The following is a 9,817-nucleotide window of genomic DNA, read 5'->3' as shown; positions in this document are numbered from 1 at the left end:
ATAATGACTGCCACTCTACAGGTAAATATAATGACTGGCACTCTACAGGTAAATATAATGACTGCCACTCTACAGGTAAATATAATGACTGCCACTCTACAGGTAAATATAATGACTGGCACTCTACAGGTAAATATAATGACTGCCACTCTACAGGTAAATATAATGACTGGCACTCTACAGGTAAATATAATGACTGGCACTCTACAGGTAAATATAATGACTGGCACTCTACAGGTAAATATAATGACTGCCACTCTACAGGTAAATATAATGACTGCCACTCTACAGGTAAATATAATGACTGCCACTCTACAGGTAAATATAATGACTGGCACTCTACAGCTGTTCAAACCTGGTGAATGAATTCAGTTACGTTTGTTTTGATGTTTTCATCGCAGTGAAACACAAAGACCTACCCGATTCTTAGCTCTCAGTCACATAAAACATACTCCCAAATTTAGAATCTCTAGACAGTATTTTAATACCTGTGTCAAACTTATTCACTCAGTCATCTTGGAATTTCACATCTATTTCACATTATACCTTGACCATAAATTTCTCTTAGGCTGTGTAAATGTGCAACAAAATATATCACAGGAAAAGAAAGCATTTCTCTGAAATTCCTCATCATAATTACTACAGGCATTCTTGAACTCTTTTTTTTTGTTGTTGTTTCCTCATTTTTAACAGAGAAAAACTTCTGGTCCAGCTCATGTAAAATGGGTATTTTATCATTTGTATTGGAGTGGAAAAAAAAAAATTTTTTTTTTTTTTTTTATTGGAGTGGAGAAAAGCATAGAGTTAGCCCACCACCTTGTGGACCAGTAGGGTATTGCTGCTTCAAAGCCGAAGCCTTTTTTTGTTTTTCCTTTGTTTCTATTGCTATTAAGTGAGTGGGGATTTCTGATCTGTAGCATATTGCGATGTTAGAGATTAAAGAACTAAAAAACAAATATCCTGACCCAAAAGGATGCTTTTCTGCAAAAGTCTTCAGAAATTAGTGCACACTGACCTAATTATTTTTTTTCATTGTATACCACTGCCATGGGCTTACCCTGAGACTTTTACCCCAATTTGAAAATATTGAGCGGAAATACTTACTTACGACTTCTGTATTTTTTCCCAAAATTTTAAGATTCTTGAGCACTGGAAAATATTTGTAAGACATTCCAATCATGATCAAGTTCAGGTTTCTTAGGGATATTCTCGACTCATTTGCTCCCACCGGTACATTCTGAAAAATTATATTATCTGTGATGGTACTTTATCATTATTGTTATCATTAAAAATAAGAACCAGAGCATATTTTAAGAACAAGGAGATAAAGAACAGTGGATAGTGTTTGCTCATGCTTTTCCCAGTATCTGAAATTCCCCTCCAGCTCTTCTGCCTCCGATTTCACAGCTTCAAATCTTACTTATTCCTCAAAACCCAGTTTAAATGTCCCCATTACAGAGTCTTCTCAAATAAAATTACAAAGGAACAGCTAAATGAAAATAACATCTCTCTGCTCTAAGCTTCCAAGCAGCTTCATCTGGTTCCTCTTATCTTCTACTGCATATTACAGTGTCTTATCTTCCTACAAGACTGTATTTTGATGACATGTGGACAAATTATCATAGGGTGCTGAAGCTGTCTCAAACTTGCCCTCAATAATACGTTAATGTGCAGAATGTTTGCACGTCAGTTGTTAAACTGTTGTTAGCTTGCAATCAGCCATGGTGTATGTGTTTATACAATGGAAATCAGCAAACAACTACGGATCAGGATACTTTTTAAAAAATTATTTATTAACTTTAACTTCGCCATGTCTTGTTTTCTCTACCTGTAATACTAGTAGGGGGAGGGAGTCATTTTGCCCAATTTGCAGGATTAGTATAAGGACTAAAGATAACCCACATAAAAGGCTTTGTCTAGTGTCTGGCATACATTATGTGCTTATTAAATATATTTATTCACCATAACTCTATCACAATGATCTCAAGTCATAAACCCTCAGTCGGTACTCAACTGCTGGATGACAAATAAAATCTAGAATTCCAACGGGAAATTTTAAGACGTGGTATGTGATGGTAGTTCCAGGTTAACAACAGGCTAAGCCATTACAGGGACGTAAGCTCTTTACTTAGAAACTTTTTCCCTGTCCTCCCTTTCTGCTCTAAACTTCAATCTCTCTCTCTCCTGTCTCCTTCTGCATTTCTCTCACATTTTGATTCACTCTAAAGTGCCTCCCATTCTCCTTCCTCTTTACACATGATTTCATAATGCAAAATAAATAATTTATGCCTCACTTTGTTCCAGAAAAGGTCTGTGGTGAATAATAGATAACTTGGTTCCATATTCAGTGAATAAACTTCTGATATTTCTTCCAGGAAAGAAAATCAAATTGCTTTTTACCACCTACTTCATTGATTCCATGTTCCTGTTTGATAGGCCCTTGATGAAAATGAGATCTGCATATGGACCCTTCAGGAAGGACAAAATTTAAGTTTCCAAGTACAAAGTTAAAAAAGCAAATTGACGTGAATTCTAAAAAGGGAAGCAGTAAATGGGTCTTTTAAGTTTGACGCAGGCCACATTTCCAAATGCATCATCTCTCCCCACTTCTCTGATCAAGGTTAGAATGATCTGTATCTTTTTTTACTTTCTAGCAACAGTCTACTACACATTCTCCCCTACAGACTTCTTTCCCTTGGTCCTTCTCATCTCCCTTCACCTACCTCGCCCCAACCCTAACATGTTGTTTCTTTAGAGGTAAGGTTGTTTCCAATAGCTAACTATGTTAATGGATCTCTCAACAGTTTCATTTGCTTTTTCAAATACAAAACCGAAACTCAAAACAACTAGGTAGTTTCAAAAACAAGTTTGGAATGTGATTTAGTCCAGATGGTTTGGAATAAAGACAAAATTCCAATTGTTTCAAATGTAGATTTATTCATCTAAAATAAAATGTTCCTTAGTTATCAGGCAGATTTTTTAACAGAAGAAAAAAACGGTAAGTACTGGCGTAATATCTCTAAGGTAAATATTTGCCCTAGAGTAAACAAATATTGTCCACTATCGCTTCTGGTTTAAAAATTCACATAAGTGGAAACACATAGCATGTCTACAAGGCCTTTGGTTAAACACAAGGCATTTTGTTTAGTAGAATGTCTACTTTGATGCCAGTCTACCCAGTGCCCTTAGAAGGAGATTCATGCATGAATTGGAAATAGGTGGGTGTGTCAGAAATTAAAATGCCCAACTAACCTACAGCCATTTACAAGAGGAGGCAATATTGCATTTGATTCAACCCCTGGTCTGTTTCCAAAATCAAACGCGATGATTCTTTCTCCACCAGCTGTCACTATGCAGTTAGCTGTACTTTGTATTTTCCCTTTGTGTTTGAAAACCAAACCTAAAGCAGATAGCTGGTCTCAGTGCCAGAGCAAAGGTGCATTGCCTGCATCATCTGAAGAGGTTCTGCCAAACTTCATTAAGGCCAAAGGCCCAGCAACAAACACCTACAAAATCTAGGGTCTAGAAACCACAATCTAAGCCTCTGGTCTAATTCAACAATTAAAAACAAAAACCCATCTTATGGGGAAAACTTTACCTAAGATGCTAAGAGGTGATAAGATGACTCCATCTTTCATTTTCAATGAGAACTGGTTTCCTCTGTCATCAACCCTGTAATTTCCAGGCTCTGTAAAAAGCAAATCATATTTAATGTTCTTCTAAACGGAGCTCATGGGTGAATTCCAGAATATGAAGTTTAATCGTCCAAAGCTAAAACTTTACTAAAGCAAATATATTTGGAAATATTTGACTAAAAAACACTGCAAATTAAAATTACAGTGGAACAACTAAATGAAAGGTAAGACTTTTTAATTGAGAAGATTAAAGGTAGCATCAAGATTACAGGAGAAGGGAACTCAGAGCCATATGATGTGATCAATCAGTTATTAACCATATATATAAACATGTTATAAATAAGTAACTGGAAGTGAAGGAGTTAGGATTAAAATGACACTTTTAAAAAACCCTCTATCACAAAAAAAAAAAAAAAAATCTATGACTCATAAAAATAGCCTTATTTGGTTACGAATTCTGGTTGATGCACTATTACATTTTCCGTTCTGAAGCTGAAAGGTTCTGGAGTTCAGAGAGCCATCTACTTTGCCTCTGCTGAGCAGCACAGGGATACAGCAGCTTATTGCTTCCATTTACATATTAAATACGACTAAAAGGTAGACAGAACTGGAAATCACTTCTAAAGCCATTAATAAATTCGTCATTTTCTCAGCATTTTTATTACTACCACGAGAGACACAATCATTTATGCAATAGATTTCTATTATTCAGTCTCCTTACTCAGGTAACTTACAATTAGTACAATTATGGTTCTAACAGTTGAATGTCATAAGGCAGAAACCTCAGTAGTCAGGTTCCACAACTAGGATACAGAGAAATAAAACGATGGTTTCTGTGTTGCAGTGAGTCAGTTTTACATGTCCTTTCCAGCCATGGTCTTCTAACTCCCAAAAATGATTGGCTGGGACTATGCAAATCAAGTGACTTAAGGTCCACCAAGGGGATTGATCAGGCCACAGTCTGGTGGGAGAGCTGTATCTTGAAATTGGCAAGCAATCTGCTTATATAAAGGCCAATCCTGCAGAGGTTCAGGGGGCACTCATTACCATTAAGAAGAGTCTGGAGCGGAGTGTGTCCTTTGGAACCAGGGTCCCTGTGCTGAGAACCTCTGAAGCCCAGAAGAGGGAGCTGTAACACTGGCTTGTATAGGGCAAGAGAGGTCTGAGTGTACCCCATACAGGGTTTGCATGCCTCCTCCCTCCCTCTGGGCAGCAGGGGGCCTGGGTAGCATGGCAGCAAGAGAGCTCCAAAGTCCCAAGTAGTGTGGCAGAAGTCAGCAGCAGAGGCCAGAGAGACCCAGCAGCAGAGCTGGAGCCACGCAGGCCCCCTGACAGCATGGTGGTAGCCAGAGGCAGTGGTGACATGATCACAGCATCTGACTTGAACCACAGTGCGCGTTCCCAGTGACATAAGAACAGACATGGGCAATCTGAGGAAGGTAAGCATTTCCCCTTTAGGAATCTGTTATTATTGTTTCCTGTTTGCTTTCTATAAATAATAATAATGGCTTTCACTTTGCCAAAACTGTGTAAGCGTCTGGTGCATACAGCTTCATCACAGATGATGATAGCCCCAGCGGAATGGTGGATACCAGTAGGTATAGCTGCCTTATTCCTAGCAGTCTTATGGTTCCCTGGAAGTTTGAGGCACAGCCTGTCTGCATGTGTAATGCAGACAGACAAACACGTATACAGCTTCAAGTAGATTAATTAACCTAACTGTTCTTTCAAAGCCCAAGGTCACAGCTCTTAGGAAAAATGCCTATGAAGTTACATAATGCCCTCTACTACATAAATTGCTGTACACTCAAATAAGATGAAAAATTATACATATACTTTAATTCCATGAACTCTAATCCTTCTCCTCCTCCACAGCGGCAGGAAGAATGACAGTCTCTGGATATGGCCAAGGGTTTGGTTTTTAGCAACACAAACAGTGGGAAACTTTAGCGTCACAGAGGCAAAGTTCCAGATCTGGGCCTAAATCCCACTTTACCACTTGTACATGTGGTACCCATGAAAAAATTACTTTATCTGAACTTCAGTTCCTATGTCTTGTACAATGGAAATAATAATATGGTCTTCTCCATGGAGCTGTTACGAGGATTAAATAAGAAATATATATAGTGTTTAGCGTAGCATCAAAAAATATGCTAATACAGCAAGTACTAGCCATATGCTGTGTTGTTGTTAGGTGCTGTCAAGTTGGTTCAACCCATAGGGACCCTACGTACAACAGAACAAAACACTGCCCAGTCCTGCACAATCTTTACAATCATTGTTGTGCTTGAGCCCACTGTTGCAGCCACTGTGTCAGTCCACCTCATTGAGGGTCTTCCTCTTTTCCACTGACCCTCTACTTTACCAAGCATGATGTCCTTCTCCAGGAACTGAACCCTCTTGATAACACGTCCCAAGTACATGAGACAAAGTCTTGCCATCCTTGCATCTGATGAGCATTCTGGTTGTACTTCTTCCAAGACAGATTTGTTCGTAGTCTATGGTATATTCAATAGTCTGCCAGCACCACAATTCAAAGGCGTCAATTCTTCTTCTGTCTTCCTTATTCACTGTCCAGCTTTCACATACATATGAGACAATTGAAAACACCATGGCTTGGGTCAAGCGCACCTCAGTCAGTCTTCAAGGTGACATCTTTGCTTTTTAAGACTTTAAAGAGGTCTTTTGCAACAGATTTGCCCAGTGCAACCACTAGTTTTTTTTTTTTTTAACTAGGCATATATAAACCCCAGTGCTATCAAGTCGATTCTGACTCATAGCGACCCTATAGGACAGGGTAGAACTGCCCCACAGAGTTCCCAAGGAGCACCTGACAGATTTGAACTGCTGACCCTTTGGTTAGCAGCTGTACCACTTAACCACTACACTACCAGGGTTTCCAGGCATATATAGCTGTTTAAATATAAATTAGCTAAAATTAAATAGAATTCAAAATTCCATTTTCAGTAACACTAGCCATATTTCCAGTATTCAATAGCCACATGTGGCTAGTGCCTACTGCATTGGACAGCACAGATATAGAACATTTTGATTATCAGGGAAAATTCTGGACAGTACTGGAAAATGTAGGTAAGTGCTCAGTAAATGTTAGCTTGTTCTGTCTGGCATTTTCCTCCTCCCTGACAGTTCTCTCACCTTCTCCTTGGGGAAGGATAGCAGTATAATAAAACATAAATGTTTATCACTTTTCTCACTCCCAGGAAAATTGGAGTTCTAAAAGAGCACTGAATGGAGAAAGCAATGCTTACCACAAACTGTAGAAGTTCTAATGATGGGGATTTCAGGCACAGCAGCCAGACATAGGGGAGTCTCTTTGGACTGACTATGGTTTTTCTGTGTGGGAACAGAAAGGGAACAAAAGAGTCTCCACAGTGATCCTTGAATCATACATAAAGATCCAACTATTTAAGGCAATGATACTGCCTTCAAAACATTAACACTTCCTGAGATAATGACGAAGAAGGAGGCTTTTTCTTCTGAAAAATTCTTTTCACACCCACTTTTTCCTCGTTGAAATATCTAAAAATAAGTATAAGTCATCAACATTTTTCCAGAGACACTTCAACCAAGTTAGACTTGGTACTTGTTAAGGGTTTCTTGGGTTTGGTTTGGTTTGGTTTGGTTTGGTTTCCTTTGTTCTTCCAAATACTGGAACTGGTGTTGGGAAGCTGCCACAGTGAAAATGCTGTTAGGGGTCCCGAAAGTTGCAGGAATGTTAAATTATAAGAAACTAAAAATTAATATGATCCGTAGGATTCCTGTCTCAAATGATACTTTGGATTGTCAGGTGAGATTATCCTACAGACACTTGTAGATTTGGGCTTAGATGTTTTGGGCAGCCTTCTCTGTAGGAAAACATGTTTGGCACTAAACTTCAAAGGATACATATCATTGTTTTCAAAACTACAAGAGGCTGGCCCATGCACTTTATTAGAGCTGAGGGGAAAGAAGATGGAGTACACACACAAAAAAGCTCTGCTTGTAGGTGATATTCTTCTACGTAGTATGCAAAGCTCTCTTCCCAAGTCAAGATGAAAATCAGTGAACATAAACTCTAGGCTGTGCCTTTTAAGGTCAAGTTGCAAACACAGCCAGTCTGTTTTACAGTTGTGGTAACAGTATTTGGATACACCTGATAATAAATCTATTCACATTTTTTTGGTGAGTGAAATTAATTCCTTGATGGTTACATTTCAGGTTAAATAAATACACAATTCCCTTCTTTCATCTCTTTGCCTGTTATCAAACAATACCCATTTGATTGTATGTCACTATGAGTTATTATTCTATAGTCAATCATGGACATTTACTTTACATCTAGAATTCTTACACTAACAATATTCTGAGTGTGATTTTATCTTTATACTTTTATTGTCATATCGACAGGAAAGAATTATGGATTTCATTAAATCACAATGCCGTGATAAAAAATTAGAACAAGATGTAAGAGTTATTTATTATCCTGAAAACATTTATTTACTACCGGTCTAAACACAAACACACAAACTATGGTCTTTTGGAAAGTGTAAATAACACAGGATCATAATTTTGTAAAATATAACTCTCAAGTTATTTTAATCAGTTGCCATATTTTTTCTTATTAAAAAATGTTCGATATTCATATTCCATACACTCTAACATAAAATTTCAGCTATTAAAAGGGTATTTTTTCCTATCCCTAGATTACTTATATTTTGCTGCATCATTTTTCACAACACCAGGCACATATTATGTGTTGTATTATTATTCCTTCATCTAGATAGGAAATTCATAGTTTTTTGCCGCTTCTTGATGTTATGAATTTCTATTCATATTTTGGGGACACATTCTTTAGTGAAGACACATCAGAAAGGAAAAGCGTTTTTTTTAAAAAGAGCTTACGAAATTATAAAATGAACAAAAATACACAGACGTTACTAACGTCTGTACAGAGCAAAGCAGCTGATTATCCAGCCCACACGTCCTAATAACACTGGTGATAATAATATCATCATAAATGTCACAGTGCCACGTGCTGATTGGAATTCTTTGACAGCACTAACGGAAAGAAACCATTCTGACTTAGCCTAAACCCAAAGGAAGAATTTGTTATAAAAATATAGGTATGAAACATATGAAGAGATGCTTATTATCATTAGCCATTAGAGAAATACAAACCAAAACTACAATGAGATACCATCTCACCCCAGCAATAATGGCACTGATCAAAAAAACAGAACACAAAAAATGCTGGTGAGGTTGTGGTGACAGTGCTGATGGGGATGTTTTCCATACAACCACTATGGAAAACAATATGGCACTTCCTTAAAAAGCTAGAAATAGAAATACCATATGATCCAGCAATCTCACTCCTAGGTACATATCCTAGAGAAATAAGAGCCATGACATGAATAGACATATGCACACCCATGTTCACTGCAGCATTATTCACAATAACAAAAAGGATGAAAACAACCTAAATGCCTCTTAACAGATGAATGATAAACAAACTGTGGTCTATACATACAATGGAATACCATGCAACAATAAATAATGATGAATCCGTGAAACACTGCACAACATGGATACATCTGGAGGACATTATGTTGAGTGACATAAGTCAATCACAAAATGACAAAAATTATATTAGACTACTATTATAAATAGTCAAGAAAAGGTTTACACACTTAAAGAAATATTTTTTGATGGTTACCAGGGATGGGAGAGAGAGGGAGGGAAAATCACTAACTAGAGAATAGACACGTTAACCTTGGTGAAGGGAAAGGTAGTACACAATATGTGGGAAATCAACACAACATGACCAAGGCAAAGGAAGACACTGAAAGGAATGCAGGAATGAAAGGCTATGACAGCAAACACTATAACATATCCAATACTGCAACAATATTAATAACAAACAAATTATAAGTGGATACATAAGTAGACAGGTATGCAGAAAGGTGTGAGAGGATGTATGGGAGTACACCCATGTGTGTAGGTAGGTTTGGCTGTGGATATTTCTACATACAAATTTGTATGTGCTACATATACATTTTTATGTATTAGAGCATACAGGAGGCACAGTCATGGAAACATCCTAGACACAACCAAACATCTCACGGTACTGAGTTACTGGGCTTGAAGGCTAAGGACCATAGTCTTAAGGAACACCTAGGTCAAAT

General features: G+C 37.6%; 1 long non-coding RNA gene across 1 annotated transcript; it reads right to left on the bottom strand.

Annotated features, from left to right (window-relative positions):
- Nucleotides 1-1,052: 1,052 nt before the first annotated feature.
- LOC111750604 (uncharacterized) lies at nucleotides 1,053-8,681 on the bottom strand. Its single transcript, XR_002785718.2, has 3 exons — nucleotides 6,905-8,681; nucleotides 3,599-3,688; nucleotides 1,053-1,237 (listed from the first exon to the last, which is right to left on the bottom strand). It is a non-coding gene; the product is annotated as an uncharacterized LOC111750604 (long non-coding RNA).
- Nucleotides 8,682-9,817: the final 1,136 nt, after the last annotated feature.

The sequence above is a fragment of the Loxodonta africana genome, chromosome 22, assembly GCF_030014295.1.
Source record: "Loxodonta africana isolate mLoxAfr1 chromosome 22, mLoxAfr1.hap2, whole genome shotgun sequence".
In the NCBI taxonomy this organism is placed as follows: Eukaryota; Metazoa; Chordata; class Mammalia; order Proboscidea; family Elephantidae; genus Loxodonta; species Loxodonta africana.
Note: the sequence above shows the minus strand (reverse complement) of the source record. Positions and strands in the feature narration are given on the sequence as shown.